The sequence below is a fragment of the Apostichopus japonicus genome, chromosome 14, assembly GCF_037975245.1.
Source record: "Apostichopus japonicus isolate 1M-3 chromosome 14, ASM3797524v1, whole genome shotgun sequence".
In the NCBI taxonomy this organism is placed as follows: Eukaryota; Metazoa; Echinodermata; class Holothuroidea; order Aspidochirotida; family Stichopodidae; genus Apostichopus; species Apostichopus japonicus.
The window spans coordinates 2,429,341-2,448,030 of NC_092574.1; positions in this window are offsets into that span (position 1 = coordinate 2,429,341).

Sequence of the window (18,690 nt, forward strand, 5' to 3'; positions counted from 1 at the left end):
GCAGATATTAACAACAACCCCCCCCCCCAAAAAAAAAAAAAAAAAATTATATAAAATAGTGCTTCGGCGTGGAATCGAACCTAGGCAGACATGAGCATCAATTTAATCTTAAATAAATTGTGATTACTTAGCGAGAAAAAGATGAATGCAAAATGTCAATAATTAATTTGAATTATTGTATTATAAAATTGAAGACAGAAAGCTAAAATTAACAAGAGATTACGCCTCATCGAGGCCATGGTTTCACTGAACGTTGAACATCAACCCAGTCCGAATCGACGTGAGCCCTCCATTGCAAGTCAGCTAGCCCACTTCTGGCCCGAAGGCCGGACTCTAAACGTAATCTCCCGGATGCTTTTGCGAACTAAGGGAGGATACGGAATTGGGATCCTAGGCCCGTGTAAAAATTCCACCTTGGCGATGCCGTTATAAACAAAGCAGTGTCTGTCATCCGATCGGCGCGATTCACACAGCCTGACAACAAACACCGACGCGCAGTGCTGTCTTCCAACCGTTCAGGCCACCACGCCAGCCTGGTGATTCTTGGGTCGAAATAATACTTCCAGTTCCAGATTGTTCCAAAACAATGTGATATGAATGCGTACCGTGCCCCAATTGGAGTATTGTACATTCGCACAAAAGTTTAACCGTGAAAGAAGAAACACGAAAAACAAAAAAACAAAAACACGAAAAAAACAACCAAAAAACACACGAAAAGACAAGTAAATTAAAAGCACACACACATACACACACAAGACGTAAAATGACTTAACGCAGTGCTTGTTTTGGCATATTTCCAGTCACCACGATCGTTTTGAATGCCTTGATGTGGAAGCACATAAATCAAAGTAGAGATGATGTGCAAATAAGGAGGATTGGAGGTGACACAGAGCATTTCATAAATTCTGTGTTTAAATCTGGATATGTTTCTCCGTGCGAGCAGACGGTTCAGTGTGCTTAACTTGCTCCTCTTCTAGCCCAAAGTCTAAACTGCGTCATGATATAGAAATGCGCATGCACCCTGACAGGCCAAGCCCTCAGATATCAACGGGGGAATGGGGGGGGGGGGTCTGATATGTCAGTTGACAACTTCTAGCTATACTTTAGCGGACCCAAAACGTGACGGACTTATAGTGTGTAAGATAATGGAACGATTACTTCTGGTATATGACACTTACAACAGCTATAAAATAGAAAGCTCCCGATGGATCTTTTAAAGTCCAAATTTTAAAGGGGAAAAAAAAAGAGGCAATATTTTGAGATAAAAAGACAACATTGTGAGATTTGGGGACACTGTTTTTCTTTCCTATGTCCTTATTAAGCCACCGTACAATGCTGACATATTGTGCACACACAATTAAACTGCCGCATGCAACCATCACAGTAGTCTACTGCTGTACACATGCAAGTAAAGGTTTAGTAGCTACAGCGTGATAATCTGACGTCTATCTTGTCCGTGCGCACATGCAAACAGTTATACAAGAGCGCTCACAAGAATATTCAGCACAAAATCAGAAGCGCGCGCTCCGAAATATTTGTCTGCATTGCATGCTGTACGTACATAATACCTCCGTGCGCGCGTGTGCGTTGATCTATATACGAGTGTTTACTATACCGTCACACACAGTGGATTTTCAATGGAAAATATTTGTTGTCATTTTGTAGGCGTCCATATCAACACGTACTGTACTGGGCAGTTCTCTCTTCATTGCAAGCAGTGTGGTCTAGACGTTGGATATATCTTGACGTCGTTCCTCGCCTTAATTTAGTTGTTCGAACGACTACAATGACGGCCCGGGGTTGCAGAGAAGAAAAGGACGACATTTCAAGACATCGTAAACATAACGTGATTACGGTTAGTGATATTTTACATTATCTGAAGTTGTCTGCGTGCATGTATGTCTGTCTGTGAAGTTAGCCTATGCATAGTCTGCAACGTATACCTAGTCTAGGCCTATCAGTATATATGCCTTACTTTTGACAACAGTTTTATGCACAACGAGAACAGTGTTACGTCATGGATATGTACCTATGAGCAACTGAGGCATTTTGACGGCACTTAATGCTTTCTGGGATCAGTGTAGAAAAGTCTGTAGGAGAGTTAAAATACGTTCGGTCGGGATTGCGCCAGTAATATGTCGGTTACTTCTTGTAGGTGCCAGACGTGGCACGAGAAGTTGAGAGCGCCATCGATGGCCATCTTCTACATGTCATCTATCCATTAGCGGCAGGGCTATTATTCACGATGTTACCATAGCAATGGAGCGTTAGATTTTAGATTCAAAACGGAGCTATTTTAAATGAATATACAAGTCCCATGGAATTGTCGTGAATTTCATATTTGCTTTGGTCATAATACGTTAAATACAGAGTAAAAGCTAGATAAGGTAGAAATTAGATAGATTTATTCGACAATGAGTAAAGTTTACCGGTAGAAAGTCCTAGTATGTCATAATTAAATCCTCCGCGCTACTAGGTTTAATTCTCGGCTAAGTCTGCTGTATTCGCATTATCTGCTTTGTGTACCGTCATGAATACCGCACGTTTCGATCGTTGTTAATGCACGGAGAGCTCGTGGCATTGTTTATAACGTTACCGTACCTGTTTGTATCACACTGTCTTTCAAACGCCTGCCTCAGTAAATCAGCATTTAAGAAATGTGAAGTTGTTCTAACAGGAGCATAGCTGTTTCCACACTTAACGGTTTATAATATAAAGGCTAAGTAATGACACAACATTCCCGAAGAACAAATATTATCAAGATTGTCAGAAAAGATGTCGCGGTGGCCTTACACTGTACAAAAGAAGCATTTCTTTTTGCAGGTACAATTTTCGTCCTTATGTATACTTTCATTAAAATTTCCAGTGAAAGGCGACGAGCGAGACAGAAATCAAATTTACTACTCAGGTCTTAAGTTCCGATTGGTTTCTAAGTACAAGTTGTGCAAAATATTGCAATGACCTACTTCGTTTACGCGAAACAATATACCAAATAGAAACAACCCCCACCCCCCCCTAAAAAAAAAACAGACAGACAAACAAACAAAGCAAAACAAATTTAAAACACCATGCATGTACATGCAGATATTAACAACAACCCCCCCCCCCAAAAAAAAAAAAAAAAATTATATAAAATAGTGCTTCGGCGTGGAATCGAACCTAGGCAGACATGAGCATCAATTTAATCTTAAATAAATTGTGATTACTTAGCGAGAAAAAGATGAATGCAAAATGTCAATAATTAATTTGAATTATTGTATTATAAAATTGAAGACAGAAAGCTAAAATTAACAAGAGATTACGCCTCATCGAGGCCATGGTTTCACTGAACGTTGAACATCAACCCAGTCCGAATCGACGTGAGCCCTCCATTGCAAGTCAGCTAGCCCACTTCTGGCCCGAAGGCCGGACTCTAAACGTAATCTCCCGGATGCTTTTGCGAACTAAGGGAGGATACGGAATTGGGATCCTAGGCCCGTGTAAAAATTCCACCTTGGCGATGCCGTTATAAACAAAGCAGTGTCTGTCATCCGATCGGCGCGATTCACACAGCCTGACAACAAACACCGACGCGCAGTGCTGTCTTCCAACCGTTCAGGCCACCACGCCAGCCTGGTGATTCTTGGGTCGAAATAATACTTCCAGTTCCAGATTGTTCCAAAACAATGTGATATGAATGCGTACCGTGCCCCAATTGGAGTATTGTACATTCGCACAAAAGTTTAACCGTGAAAGAAGAAACACGAAAAACAAAAAAACAAAAACACGAAAAAAACAACCAAAAAACACACGAAAAGACAAGTAAATTAAAAGCACACACACATACACACACAAGACGTAAAATGACTTAACGCAGTGCTTGTTTTGGCATATTTCCAGTCACCACGATCGTTTTGAATGCCTTGATGTGGAAGCACATAAATCAAAGTAGAGATGATGTGCAAATAAGGAGGATTGGAGGTGACACAGAGCATTTCATAAATTCTGTGTTTAAATCTGGATATGTTTCTCCGTGCGAGCAGACGGTTCAGTGTGCTTAACTTGCTCCTCTTCTAGCCCAAAGTCTAAACTGCGTCATGATATAGAAATGCGCATGCACCCTGACAGGCCAAGCCCTCAGATATCAACGGGGGAATGGGGGGGGGGGGGGTCTGATATGTCAGTTGACAACTTCTAGCTATACTTTAGCGGACCCAAAACGTGACGGACTTATAGTGTGTAAGATAATGGAACGATTACTTCTGGTATATGACACTTACAACAGCTATAAAATAGAAAGCTCCCGATGGATCTTTTAAAGTCCAAATTTTAAAGGGGAAAAAAAAAGAGGCAATATTTTGAGATAAAAAGACAACATTGTGAGATTTGGGGACACTGTTTTTCTTTCCTATGTCCTTATTAAGCCACCGTACAATGCTGACATATTGTGCACACACAATTAAACTGCCGCATGCAACCATCACAGTAGTCTACTGCTGTACACATGCAAGTAAAGGTTTAGTAGCTACAGCGTGATAATCTGACGTCTATCTTGTCCGTGCGCACATGCAAACAGTTATACAAGAGCGCTCACAAGAATATTCAGCACAAAATCAGAAGCGCGCGCTCCGAAATATTTGTCTGCATTGCATGCTGTACGTACATAATACCTCCGTGCGCGCGTGTGCGTTGATCTATATACGAGTGTTTACTATACCGTCACACACAGTGGATTTTCAATGGAAAATATTTGTTGTCATTTTGTAGGCGTCCATATCAACACGTACTGTACTGGGCAGTTCTCTCTTCATTGCAAGCAGTGTGGTCTAGACGTTGGATATATCTTGACGTCGTTCCTCGCCTTAATTTAGTTGTTCGAACGACTACAATGACGGCCCGGGGTTGCAGAGAAGAAAAGGACGACATTTCAAGACATCGTAAACATAACGTGATTACGGTTAGTGATATTTTACATTATCTGAAGTTGTCTGCGTGCATGTATGTCTGTCTGTGAAGTTAGCCTATGCATAGTCTGCAACGTATACCTAGTCTAGGCCTATCAGTATATATGCCTTACTTTTGACAACAGTTTTATGCACAACGAGAACAGTGTTACGTCATGGATATGTACCTATGAGCAACTGAGGCATTTTGACGGCACTTAATGCTTTCTGGGATCAGTGTAGAAAAGTCTGTAGGAGAGTTAAAATACGTTCGGTCGGGATTGCGCCAGTAATATGTCGGTTACTTCTTGTAGGTGCCAGACGTGGCACGAGAAGTTGAGAGCGCCATCGATGGCCATCTTCTACATGTCATCTATCCATTAGCGGCAGGGCTATTATTCACGATGTTACCATAGCAATGGAGCGTTAGATTTTAGATTCAAAACGGAGCTATTTTAAATGAATATACAAGTCCCATGGAATTGTCGTGAATTTCATATTTGCTTTGGTCATAATACGTTAAATACAGAGTAAAAGCTAGATAAGGTAGAAATTAGATAGATTTATTCGACAATGAGTAAAGTTTACCGGTAGAAAGTCCTAGTATGTCATAATTAAATCCTCCGCGCTACTAGGTTTAATTCTCGGCTAAGTCTGCTGTATTCGCATTATCTGCTTTGTGTACCGTCATGAATACCGCACGTTTCGATCGTTGTTAATGCACGGAGAGCTCGTGGCATTGTTTATAACGTTACCGTACCTGTTTGTATCACACTGTCTTTCAAACGCCTGCCTCAGTAAATCAGCATTTAAGAAATGTGAAGTTGTTCTAACAGGAGCATAGCTGTTTCCACACTTAACGGTTTATAATATAAAGGCTAAGTAATGACACAACATTCCCGAAGAACAAATATTATCAAGATTGTCAGAAAAGATGTCGCGGTGGCCTTACACTGTACAAAAGAAGCATTTCTTTTTGCAGGTACAATTTTCGTCCTTATGTATACTTTCATTAAAATTTCCAGTGAAAGGCGACGAGCGAGACAGAAATCAAATTTACTACTCAGGTCTTAAGTTCCGATTGGTTTCTAAGTACAAGTTGTGCAAAATATTGCAATGACCTACTTCGTTTACGCGAAACAATATACCAAATAGAAACAACCCCCACCCCCCCTAAAAAAAAAACAGACAGACAAACAAACAAAGCAAAACAAATTTAAAACACCATGCATGTACATGCAGATATTAACAACAACCCCCCCCCAAAAAAAAAAAAAAAAAAAATTATATAAAATAGTGCTTCGGCGTGGAATCGAACCTAGGCAGACATGAGCATCAATTTAATCTTAAATAAATTGTGATTACTTAGCGAGAAAAAGATGAATGCAAAATGTCAATAATTAATTTGAATTATTGTATTATAAAATTGAAGACAGAAAGCTAAAATTAACAAGAGATTACGCCTCATCGAGGCCATGGTTTCACTGAACGTTGAACATCAACCCAGTCCGAATCGACGTGAGCCCTCCATTGCAAGTCAGCTAGCCCACTTCTGGCCCGAAGGCCGGACTCTAAACGTAATCTCCCGGATGCTTTTGCGAACTAAGGGAGGATACGGAATTGGGATCCTAGGCCCGTGTAAAAATTCCACCTTGGCGATGCCGTTATAAACAAAGCAGTGTCTGTCATCCGATCGGCGCGATTCACACAGCCTGACAACAAACACCGACGCGCAGTGCTGTCTTCCAACCGTTCAGGCCACCACGCCAGCCTGGTGATTCTTGGGTCGAAATAATACTTCCAGTTCCAGATTGTTCCAAAACAATGTGATATGAATGCGTACCGTGCCCCAATTGGAGTATTGTACATTCGCACAAAAGTTTAACCGTGAAAGAAGAAACACGAAAAACAAAAAAACAAAAACACGAAAAAAACAACCAAAAAACACACGAAAAGACAAGTAAATTAAAAGCACACACACATACACACACAAGACGTAAAATGACTTAACGCAGTGCTTGTTTTGGCATATTTCCAGTCACCACGATCGTTTTGAATGCCTTGATGTGGAAGCACATAAATCAAAGTAGAGATGATGTGCAAATAAGGAGGATTGGAGGTGACACAGAGCATTTCATAAATTCTGTGTTTAAATCTGGATATGTTTCTCCGTGCGAGCAGACGGTTCAGTGTGCTTAACTTGCTCCTCTTCTAGCCCAAAGTCTAAACTGCGTCATGATATAGAAATGCGCATGCACCCTGACAGGCCAAGCCCTCAGATATCAACGGGGGAATGGGGGGGGGGGGGGTCTGATATGTCAGTTGACAACTTCTAGCTATACTTTAGCGGACCCAAAACGTGACGGACTTATAGTGTGTAAGATAATGGAACGATTACTTCTGGTATATGACACTTACAACAGCTATAAAATAGAAAGCTCCCGATGGATCTTTTAAAGTCCAAATTTTAAAGGGGAAAAAAAAAGAGGCAATATTTTGAGATAAAAAGACAACATTGTGAGATTTGGGGACACTGTTTTTCTTTCCTATGTCCTTATTAAGCCACCGTACAATGCTGACATATTGTGCACACACAATTAAACTGCCGCATGCAACCATCACAGTAGTCTACTGCTGTACACATGCAAGTAAAGGTTTAGTAGCTACAGCGTGATAATCTGACGTCTATCTTGTCCGTGCGCACATGCAAACAGTTATACAAGAGCGCTCACAAGAATATTCAGCACAAAATCAGAAGCGCGCGCTCCGAAATATTTGTCTGCATTGCATGCTGTACGTACATAATACCTCCGTGCGCGCGTGTGCGTTGATCTATATACGAGTGTTTACTATACCGTCACACACAGTGGATTTTCAATGGAAAATATTTGTTGTCATTTTGTAGGCGTCCATATCAACACGTACTGTACTGGGCAGTTCTCTCTTCATTGCAAGCAGTGTGGTCTAGACGTTGGATATATCTTGACGTCGTTCCTCGCCTTAATTTAGTTGTTCGAACGACTACAATGACGGCCCGGGGTTGCAGAGAAGAAAAGGACGACATTTCAAGACATCGTAAACATAACGTGATTACGGTTAGTGATATTTTACATTATCTGAAGTTGTCTGCGTGCATGTATGTCTGTCTGTGAAGTTAGCCTATGCATAGTCTGCAACGTATACCTAGTCTAGGCCTATCAGTATATATGCCTTACTTTTGACAACAGTTTTATGCACAACGAGAACAGTGTTACGTCATGGATATGTACCTATGAGCAACTGAGGCATTTTGACGGCACTTAATGCTTTCTGGGATCAGTGTAGAAAAGTCTGTAGGAGAGTTAAAATACGTTCGGTCGGGATTGCGCCAGTAATATGTCGGTTACTTCTTGTAGGTGCCAGACGTGGCACGAGAAGTTGAGAGCGCCATCGATGGCCATCTTCTACATGTCATCTATCCATTAGCGGCAGGGCTATTATTCACGATGTTACCATAGCAATGGAGCGTTAGATTTTAGATTCAAAACGGAGCTATTTTAAATGAATATACAAGTCCCATGGAATTGTCGTGAATTTCATATTTGCTTTGGTCATAATACGTTAAATACAGAGTAAAAGCTAGATAAGGTAGAAATTAGATAGATTTATTCGACAATGAGTAAAGTTTACCGGTAGAAAGTCCTAGTATGTCATAATTAAATCCTCCGCGCTACTAGGTTTAATTCTCGGCTAAGTCTGCTGTATTCGCATTATCTGCTTTGTGTACCGTCATGAATACCGCACGTTTCGATCGTTGTTAATGCACGGAGAGCTCGTGGCATTGTTTATAACGTTACCGTACCTGTTTGTATCACACTGTCTTTCAAACGCCTGCCTCAGTAAATCAGCATTTAAGAAATGTGAAGTTGTTCTAACAGGAGCATAGCTGTTTCCACACTTAACGGTTTATAATATAAAGGCTAAGTAATGACACAACATTCCCGAAGAACAAATATTATCAAGATTGTCAGAAAAGATGTCGCGGTGGCCTTACACTGTACAAAAGAAGCATTTCTTTTTGCAGGTACAATTTTCGTCCTTATGTATACTTTCATTAAAATTTCCAGTGAAAGGCGACGAGCGAGACAGAAATCAAATTTACTACTCAGGTCTTAAGTTCCGATTGGTTTCTAAGTACAAGTTGTGCAAAATATTGCAATGACCTACTTCGTTTACGCGAAACAATATACCAAATAGAAACAACCCCCACCCCCCCTAAAAAAAAAACAGACAGACAAACAAACAAAGCAAAACAAATTTAAAACACCATGCATGTACATGCAGATATTAACAACAACCCCCCCCCCCCAAAAAAAAAAAAAAAAATTATATAAAATAGTGCTTCGGCGTGGAATCGAACCTAGGCAGACATGAGCATCAATTTAATCTTAAATAAATTGTGATTACTTAGCGAGAAAAAGATGAATGCAAAATGTCAATAATTAATTTGAATTATTGTATTATAAAATTGAAGACAGAAAGCTAAAATTAACAAGAGATTACGCCTCATCGAGGCCATGGTTTCACTGAACGTTGAACATCAACCCAGTCCGAATCGACGTGAGCCCTCCATTGCAAGTCAGCTAGCCCACTTCTGGCCCGAAGGCCGGACTCTAAACGTAATCTCCCGGATGCTTTTGCGAACTAAGGGAGGATACGGAATTGGGATCCTAGGCCCGTGTAAAAATTCCACCTTGGCGATGCCGTTATAAACAAAGCAGTGTCTGTCATCCGATCGGCGCGATTCACACAGCCTGACAACAAACACCGACGCGCAGTGCTGTCTTCCAACCGTTCAGGCCACCACGCCAGCCTGGTGATTCTTGGGTCGAAATAATACTTCCAGTTCCAGATTGTTCCAAAACAATGTGATATGAATGCGTACCGTGCCCCAATTGGAGTATTGTACATTCGCACAAAAGTTTAACCGTGAAAGAAGAAACACGAAAAACAAAAAAACAAAAACACGAAAAAAACAACCAAAAAACACACGAAAAGACAAGTAAATTAAAAGCACACACACATACACACACAAGACGTAAAATGACTTAACGCAGTGCTTGTTTTGGCATATTTCCAGTCACCACGATCGTTTTGAATGCCTTGATGTGGAAGCACATAAATCAAAGTAGAGATGATGTGCAAATAAGGAGGATTGGAGGTGACACAGAGCATTTCATAAATTCTGTGTTTAAATCTGGATATGTTTCTCCGTGCGAGCAGACGGTTCAGTGTGCTTAACTTGCTCCTCTTCTAGCCCAAAGTCTAAACTGCGTCATGATATAGAAATGCGCATGCACCCTGACAGGCCAAGCCCTCAGATATCAACGGGGGAATGGGGGGGGGGGGGGTCTGATATGTCAGTTGACAACTTCTAGCTATACTTTAGCGGACCCAAAACGTGACGGACTTATAGTGTGTAAGATAATGGAACGATTACTTCTGGTATATGACACTTACAACAGCTATAAAATAGAAAGCTCCCGATGGATCTTTTAAAGTCCAAATTTTAAAGGGGAAAAAAAAAGAGGCAATATTTTGAGATAAAAAGACAACATTGTGAGATTTGGGGACACTGTTTTTCTTTCCTATGTCCTTATTAAGCCACCGTACAATGCTGACATATTGTGCACACACAATTAAACTGCCGCATGCAACCATCACAGTAGTCTACTGCTGTACACATGCAAGTAAAGGTTTAGTAGCTACAGCGTGATAATCTGACGTCTATCTTGTCCGTGCGCACATGCAAACAGTTATACAAGAGCGCTCACAAGAATATTCAGCACAAAATCAGAAGCGCGCGCTCCGAAATATTTGTCTGCATTGCATGCTGTACGTACATAATACCTCCGTGCGCGCGTGTGCGTTGATCTATATACGAGTGTTTACTATACCGTCACACACAGTGGATTTTCAATGGAAAATATTTGTTGTCATTTTGTAGGCGTCCATATCAACACGTACTGTACTGGGCAGTTCTCTCTTCATTGCAAGCAGTGTGGTCTAGACGTTGGATATATCTTGACGTCGTTCCTCGCCTTAATTTAGTTGTTCGAACGACTACAATGACGGCCCGGGGTTGCAGAGAAGAAAAGGACGACATTTCAAGACATCGTAAACATAACGTGATTACGGTTAGTGATATTTTACATTATCTGAAGTTGTCTGCGTGCATGTATGTCTGTCTGTGAAGTTAGCCTATGCATAGTCTGCAACGTATACCTAGTCTAGGCCTATCAGTATATATGCCTTACTTTTGACAACAGTTTTATGCACAACGAGAACAGTGTTACGTCATGGATATGTACCTATGAGCAACTGAGGCATTTTGACGGCACTTAATGCTTTCTGGGATCAGTGTAGAAAAGTCTGTAGGAGAGTTAAAATACGTTCGGTCGGGATTGCGCCAGTAATATGTCGGTTACTTCTTGTAGGTGCCAGACGTGGCACGAGAAGTTGAGAGCGCCATCGATGGCCATCTTCTACATGTCATCTATCCATTAGCGGCAGGGCTATTATTCACGATGTTACCATAGCAATGGAGCGTTAGATTTTAGATTCAAAACGGAGCTATTTTAAATGAATATACAAGTCCCATGGAATTGTCGTGAATTTCATATTTGCTTTGGTCATAATACGTTAAATACAGAGTAAAAGCTAGATAAGGTAGAAATTAGATAGATTTATTCGACAATGAGTAAAGTTTACCGGTAGAAAGTCCTAGTATGTCATAATTAAATCCTCCGCGCTACTAGGTTTAATTCTCGGCTAAGTCTGCTGTATTCGCATTATCTGCTTTGTGTACCGTCATGAATACCGCACGTTTCGATCGTTGTTAATGCACGGAGAGCTCGTGGCATTGTTTATAACGTTACCGTACCTGTTTGTATCACACTGTCTTTCAAACGCCTGCCTCAGTAAATCAGCATTTAAGAAATGTGAAGTTGTTCTAACAGGAGCATAGCTGTTTCCACACTTAACGGTTTATAATATAAAGGCTAAGTAATGACACAACATTCCCGAAGAACAAATATTATCAAGATTGTCAGAAAAGATGTCGCGGTGGCCTTACACTGTACAAAAGAAGCATTTCTTTTTGCAGGTACAATTTTCGTCCTTATGTATACTTTCATTAAAATTTCCAGTGAAAGGCGACGAGCGAGACAGAAATCAAATTTACTACTCAGGTCTTAAGTTCCGATTGGTTTCTAAGTACAAGTTGTGCAAAATATTGCAATGACCTACTTCGTTTACGCGAAACAATATACCAAATAGAAACAACCCCCACCCCCCCTAAAAAAAAAACAGACAGACAAACAAACAAAGCAAAACAAATTTAAAACACCATGCATGTACATGCAGATATTAACAACAACCCCCCCCCCAAAAAAAAAAAAAAAAAAATTATATAAAATAGTGCTTCGGCGTGGAATCGAACCTAGGCAGACATGAGCATCAATTTAATCTTAAATAAATTGTGATTACTTAGCGAGAAAAAGATGAATGCAAAATGTCAATAATTAATTTGAATTATTGTATTATAAAATTGAAGACAGAAAGCTAAAATTAACAAGAGATTACGCCTCATCGAGGCCATGGTTTCACTGAACGTTGAACATCAACCCAGTCCGAATCGACGTGAGCCCTCCATTGCAAGTCAGCTAGCCCACTTCTGGCCCGAAGGCCGGACTCTAAACGTAATCTCCCGGATGCTTTTGCGAACTAAGGGAGGATACGGAATTGGGATCCTAGGCCCGTGTAAAAATTCCACCTTGGCGATGCCGTTATAAACAAAGCAGTGTCTGTCATCCGATCGGCGCGATTCACACAGCCTGACAACAAACACCGACGCGCAGTGCTGTCTTCCAACCGTTCAGGCCACCACGCCAGCCTGGTGATTCTTGGGTCGAAATAATACTTCCAGTTCCAGATTGTTCCAAAACAATGTGATATGAATGCGTACCGTGCCCCAATTGGAGTATTGTACATTCGCACAAAAGTTTAACCGTGAAAGAAGAAACACGAAAAACAAAAAAACAAAAACACGAAAAAAACAACCAAAAAACACACGAAAAGACAAGTAAATTAAAAGCACACACACATACACACACAAGACGTAAAATGACTTAACGCAGTGCTTGTTTTGGCATATTTCCAGTCACCACGATCGTTTTGAATGCCTTGATGTGGAAGCACATAAATCAAAGTAGAGATGATGTGCAAATAAGGAGGATTGGAGGTGACACAGAGCATTTCATAAATTCTGTGTTTAAATCTGGATATGTTTCTCCGTGCGAGCAGACGGTTCAGTGTGCTTAACTTGCTCCTCTTCTAGCCCAAAGTCTAAACTGCGTCATGATATAGAAATGCGCATGCACCCTGACAGGCCAAGCCCTCAGATATCAACGGGGGAATGGGGGGGGGGGGTCTGATATGTCAGTTGACAACTTCTAGCTATACTTTAGCGGACCCAAAACGTGACGGACTTATAGTGTGTAAGATAATGGAACGATTACTTCTGGTATATGACACTTACAACAGCTATAAAATAGAAAGCTCCCGATGGATCTTTTAAAGTCCAAATTTTAAAGGGGAAAAAAAAAGAGGCAATATTTTGAGATAAAAAGACAACATTGTGAGATTTGGGGACACTGTTTTTCTTTCCTATGTCCTTATTAAGCCACCGTACAATGCTGACATATTGTGCACACACAATTAAACTGCCGCATGCAACCATCACAGTAGTCTACTGCTGTACACATGCAAGTAAAGGTTTAGTAGCTACAGCGTGATAATCTGACGTCTATCTTGTCCGTGCGCACATGCAAACAGTTATACAAGAGCGCTCACAAGAATATTCAGCACAAAATCAGAAGCGCGCGCTCCGAAATATTTGTCTGCATTGCATGCTGTACGTACATAATACCTCCGTGCGCGCGTGTGCGTTGATCTATATACGAGTGTTTACTATACCGTCACACACAGTGGATTTTCAATGGAAAATATTTGTTGTCATTTTGTAGGCGTCCATATCAACACGTACTGTACTGGGCAGTTCTCTCTTCATTGCAAGCAGTGTGGTCTAGACGTTGGATATATCTTGACGTCGTTCCTCGCCTTAATTTAGTTGTTCGAACGACTACAATGACGGCCCGGGGTTGCAGAGAAGAAAAGGACGACATTTCAAGACATCGTAAACATAACGTGATTACGGTTAGTGATATTTTACATTATCTGAAGTTGTCTGCGTGCATGTATGTCTGTCTGTGAAGTTAGCCTATGCATAGTCTGCAACGTATACCTAGTCTAGGCCTATCAGTATATATGCCTTACTTTTGACAACAGTTTTATGCACAACGAGAACAGTGTTACGTCATGGATATGTACCTATGAGCAACTGAGGCATTTTGACGGCACTTAATGCTTTCTGGGATCAGTGTAGAAAAGTCTGTAGGAGAGTTAAAATACGTTCGGTCGGGATTGCGCCAGTAATATGTCGGTTACTTCTTGTAGGTGCCAGACGTGGCACGAGAAGTTGAGAGCGCCATCGATGGCCATCTTCTACATGTCATCTATCCATTAGCGGCAGGGCTATTATTCACGATGTTACCATAGCAATGGAGCGTTAGATTTTAGATTCAAAACGGAGCTATTTTAAATGAATATACAAGTCCCATGGAATTGTCGTGAATTTCATATTTGCTTTGGTCATAATACGTTAAATACAGAGTAAAAGCTAGATAAGGTAGAAATTAGATAGATTTATTCGACAATGAGTAAAGTTTACCGGTAGAAAGTCCTAGTATGTCATAATTAAATCCTCCGCGCTACTAGGTTTAATTCTCGGCTAAGTCTGCTGTATTCGCATTATCTGCTTTGTGTACCGTCATGAATACCGCACGTTTCGATCGTTGTTAATGCACGGAGAGCTCGTGGCATTGTTTATAACGTTACCGTACCTGTTTGTATCACACTGTCTTTCAAACGCCTGCCTCAGTAAATCAGCATTTAAGAAATGTGAAGTTGTTCTAACAGGAGCATAGCTGTTTCCACACTTAACGGTTTATAATATAAAGGCTAAGTAATGACACAACATTCCCGAAGAACAAATATTATCAAGATTGTCAGAAAAGATGTCGCGGTGGCCTTACACTGTACAAAAGAAGCATTTCTTTTTGCAGGTACAATTTTCGTCCTTATGTATACTTTCATTAAAATTTCCAGTGAAAGGCGACGAGCGAGACAGAAATCAAATTTACTACTCAGGTCTTAAGTACCGATTGGTTTCTAAGTACAAGTTGTGCAAAATATTGCAATGACCTACTTCGTTTACGCGAAACAATATACCAAATAGAAACAACCCCCACCCCCCCTAAAAAAAAACAGACAGACAAACAAACAAAGCAAAACAAATTTAAAACACCATGCATGTACATGCAGATATTAACAACAACCCCCCCCCCCAAAAAAAAAAAAAAATTATATAAAATAGTGCTTCGGCGTGGAATCGAACCTAGGCAGACATGAGCATCAATTTAATCTTAAATAAATTGTGATTACTTAGCGAGAAAAAGATGAATGCAAAATGTCAATAATTAATTTGAATTATTGTATTATAAAATTGAAGACAGAAAGCTAAAATTAACAAGAGATTACGCCTCATCGAGGCCATGGTTTCACTGAACGTTGAACATCAACCCAGTCCGAATCGACGTGAGCCCTCCATTGCAAGTCAGCTAGCCCACTTCTGGCCCGAAGGCCGGACTCTAAACGTAATCTCCCGGATGCTTTTGCGAACTAAGGGAGGATACGGAATTGGGATCCTAGGCCCGTGTAAAAATTCCACCTTGGCGATGCCGTTATAAACAAAGCAGTGTCTGTCATCCGATCGGCGCGATTCACACAGCCTGACAACAAACACCGACGCGCAGTGCTGTCTTCCAACCGTTCAGGCCACCACGCCAGCCTGGTGATTCTTGGGTCGAAATAATACTTCCAGTTCCAGATTGTTCCAAAACAATGTGATATGAATGCGTACCGTGCCCCAATTGGAGTATTGTACATTCGCACAAAAGTTTAACCGTGAAAGAAGAAACACGAAAAACAAAAAAACAAAAACACGAAAAAAACAACCAAAAAACACACGAAAAGACAAGTAAATTAAAAGCACACACACATACACACACAAGACGTAAAATGACTTAACGCAGTGCTTGTTTTGGCATATTTCCAGTCACCACGATCGTTTTGAATGCCTTGATGTGGAAGCACATAAATCAAAGTAGAGATGATGTGCAAATAAGGAGGATTGGAGGTGACACAGAGCATTTCATAAATTCTGTGTTTAAATCTGGATATGTTTCTCCGTGCGAGCAGACGGTTCAGTGTGCTTAACTTGCTCCTCTTCTAGCCCAAAGTCTAAACTGCGTCATGATATAGAAATGCGCATGCACCCTGACAGGCCAAGCCCTCAGATATCAACGGGGGAATGGGGGGGGGGGGGTCTGATATGTCAGTTGACAACTTCTAGCTATACTTTAGCGGACCCAAAACGTGACGGACTTATAGTGTGTAAGATAATGGAACGATTACTTCTGGTATATGACACTTACAACAGCTATAAAATAGAAAGCTCCCGATGGATCTTTTAAAGTCCAAATTTTAAAGGGGAAAAAAAAAGAGGCAATATTTTGAGATAAAAAGACAACATTGTGAGATTTGGGGACACTGTTTTTCTTTCCTATGTCCTTATTAAGCCACCGTACAATGCTGACATATTGTGCACACACAATTAAACTGCCGCATGCAACCATCACAGTAGTCTACTGCTGTACACATGCAAGTAAAGGTTTAGTAGCTACAGCGTGATAATCTGACGTCTATCTTGTCCGTGCGCACATGCAAACAGTTATACAAGAGCGCTCACAAGAATATTCAGCACAAAATCAGAAGCGCGCGCTCCGAAATATTTGTCTGCATTGCATGCTGTACGTACATAATACCTCCGTGCGCGCGTGTGCGTTGATCTATATACGAGTGTTTACTATACCGTCACACACAGTGGATTTTCAATGGAAAATATTTGTTGTCATTTTGTAGGCGTCCATATCAACACGTACTGTACTGGGCAGTTCTCTCTTCATTGCAAGCAGTGTGGTCTAGACGTTGGATATATCTTGACGTCGTTCCTCGCCTTAATTTAGTTGTTCGAACGACTACAATGACGGCCCGGGGTTGCAGAGAAGAAAAGGACGACATTTCAAGACATCGTAAACATAACGTGATTACGGTTAGTGATATTTTACATTATCTGAAGTTGTCTGCGTGCATGTATGTCTGTCTGTGAAGTTAGCCTATGCATAGTCTGCAACGTATACCTAGTCTAGGCCTATCAGTATATATGCCTTACTTTTGACAACAGTTTTATGCACAACGAGAACAGTGTTACGTCATGGATATGTACCTATGAGCAACTGAGGCATTTTGACGGCACTTAATGCTTTCTGGGATCAGTGTAGAAAAGTCTGTAGGAGAGTTAAAATACGTTCGGTCGGGATTGCGCCAGTAATATGTCGGTTACTTCTTGTAGGTGCCAGACGTGGCACGAGAAGTTGAGAGCGCCATCGATGGCCATCTTCTACATGTCATCTATCCATTAGCGGCAGGGCTATTATTCACGATGTTACCATAGCAATGGAGCGTTAGATTTTAGATTCAAAACGGAGCTATTTTAAATGAATATACAAGTCCCATGGAATTGTCGTGAATTTCATATTTGCTTTGGTCATAATACGTTAAATACAGAGTAAAAGCTAGATAAGGTAGAAATTAGATAGATTTATTCGACAATGAGTAAAGTTTACCGGTAGAAAGTCCTAGTATGTCATAATTAAATCCTCCGCGCTACTAGGTTTAATTCTCGGCTAAGTCTGCTGTATTCGCATTATCTGCTTTGTGTACCGTCATGAATACCGCACGTTTCGATCGTTGTTAATGCACGGAGAGCTCGTGGCATTGTTTATAACGTTACCGTACCTGTTTGTATCACACTGTCTTTCAAACGCCTGCCTCAGTAAATCAGCATTTAAGAAATGTGAAGTTGTTCTAACAGGAGCATAGCTGTTTCCACACTTAACGGTTTATAATATAAAGGCTAAGTAATGACACAACATTCCCGAAGAACAAATATTATCAAGATTGTCAGAAAAGATGTCGCGGTGGCCTTACACTGTACAAAAGAAGCATTTCTTTTTGCAGGTACAATTTTCGTCCTTATGTATACTTTCATTAAAATTTCCAGTGAAAGGCGACGAGCGAGACAGAAATCAAATTTACTACTCAGGTCTTAAGTTCCGATTGGTTTCTAAGTACAAGTTGTGCAAAATATTGCAATGACCTACTTCGTTTACGCGAAACAATATACCAAATAGAAACAACCCCCACCCCCCCTAAAAAAAACAGACAGACAAACAAACAAAGCAAAACAAATTTAAAACACCATGCATGTACATGCAGATATTAACAACAACCCCCCCCCCCCCCAAAAAAAAAAAAAAATTATATAAAATAGTGCTTCGGCGTGGAATCGAACCTAGGCAGACATGAGCATCAATTTAATCTTAAATAAATTGTGATTACTTAGCGAGAAAAAGATGAATGCAAAATGTCAATAATTAATTTGAATTATTGTATTATAAAATTGAAGACAGAAAGCTAAAATTAACAA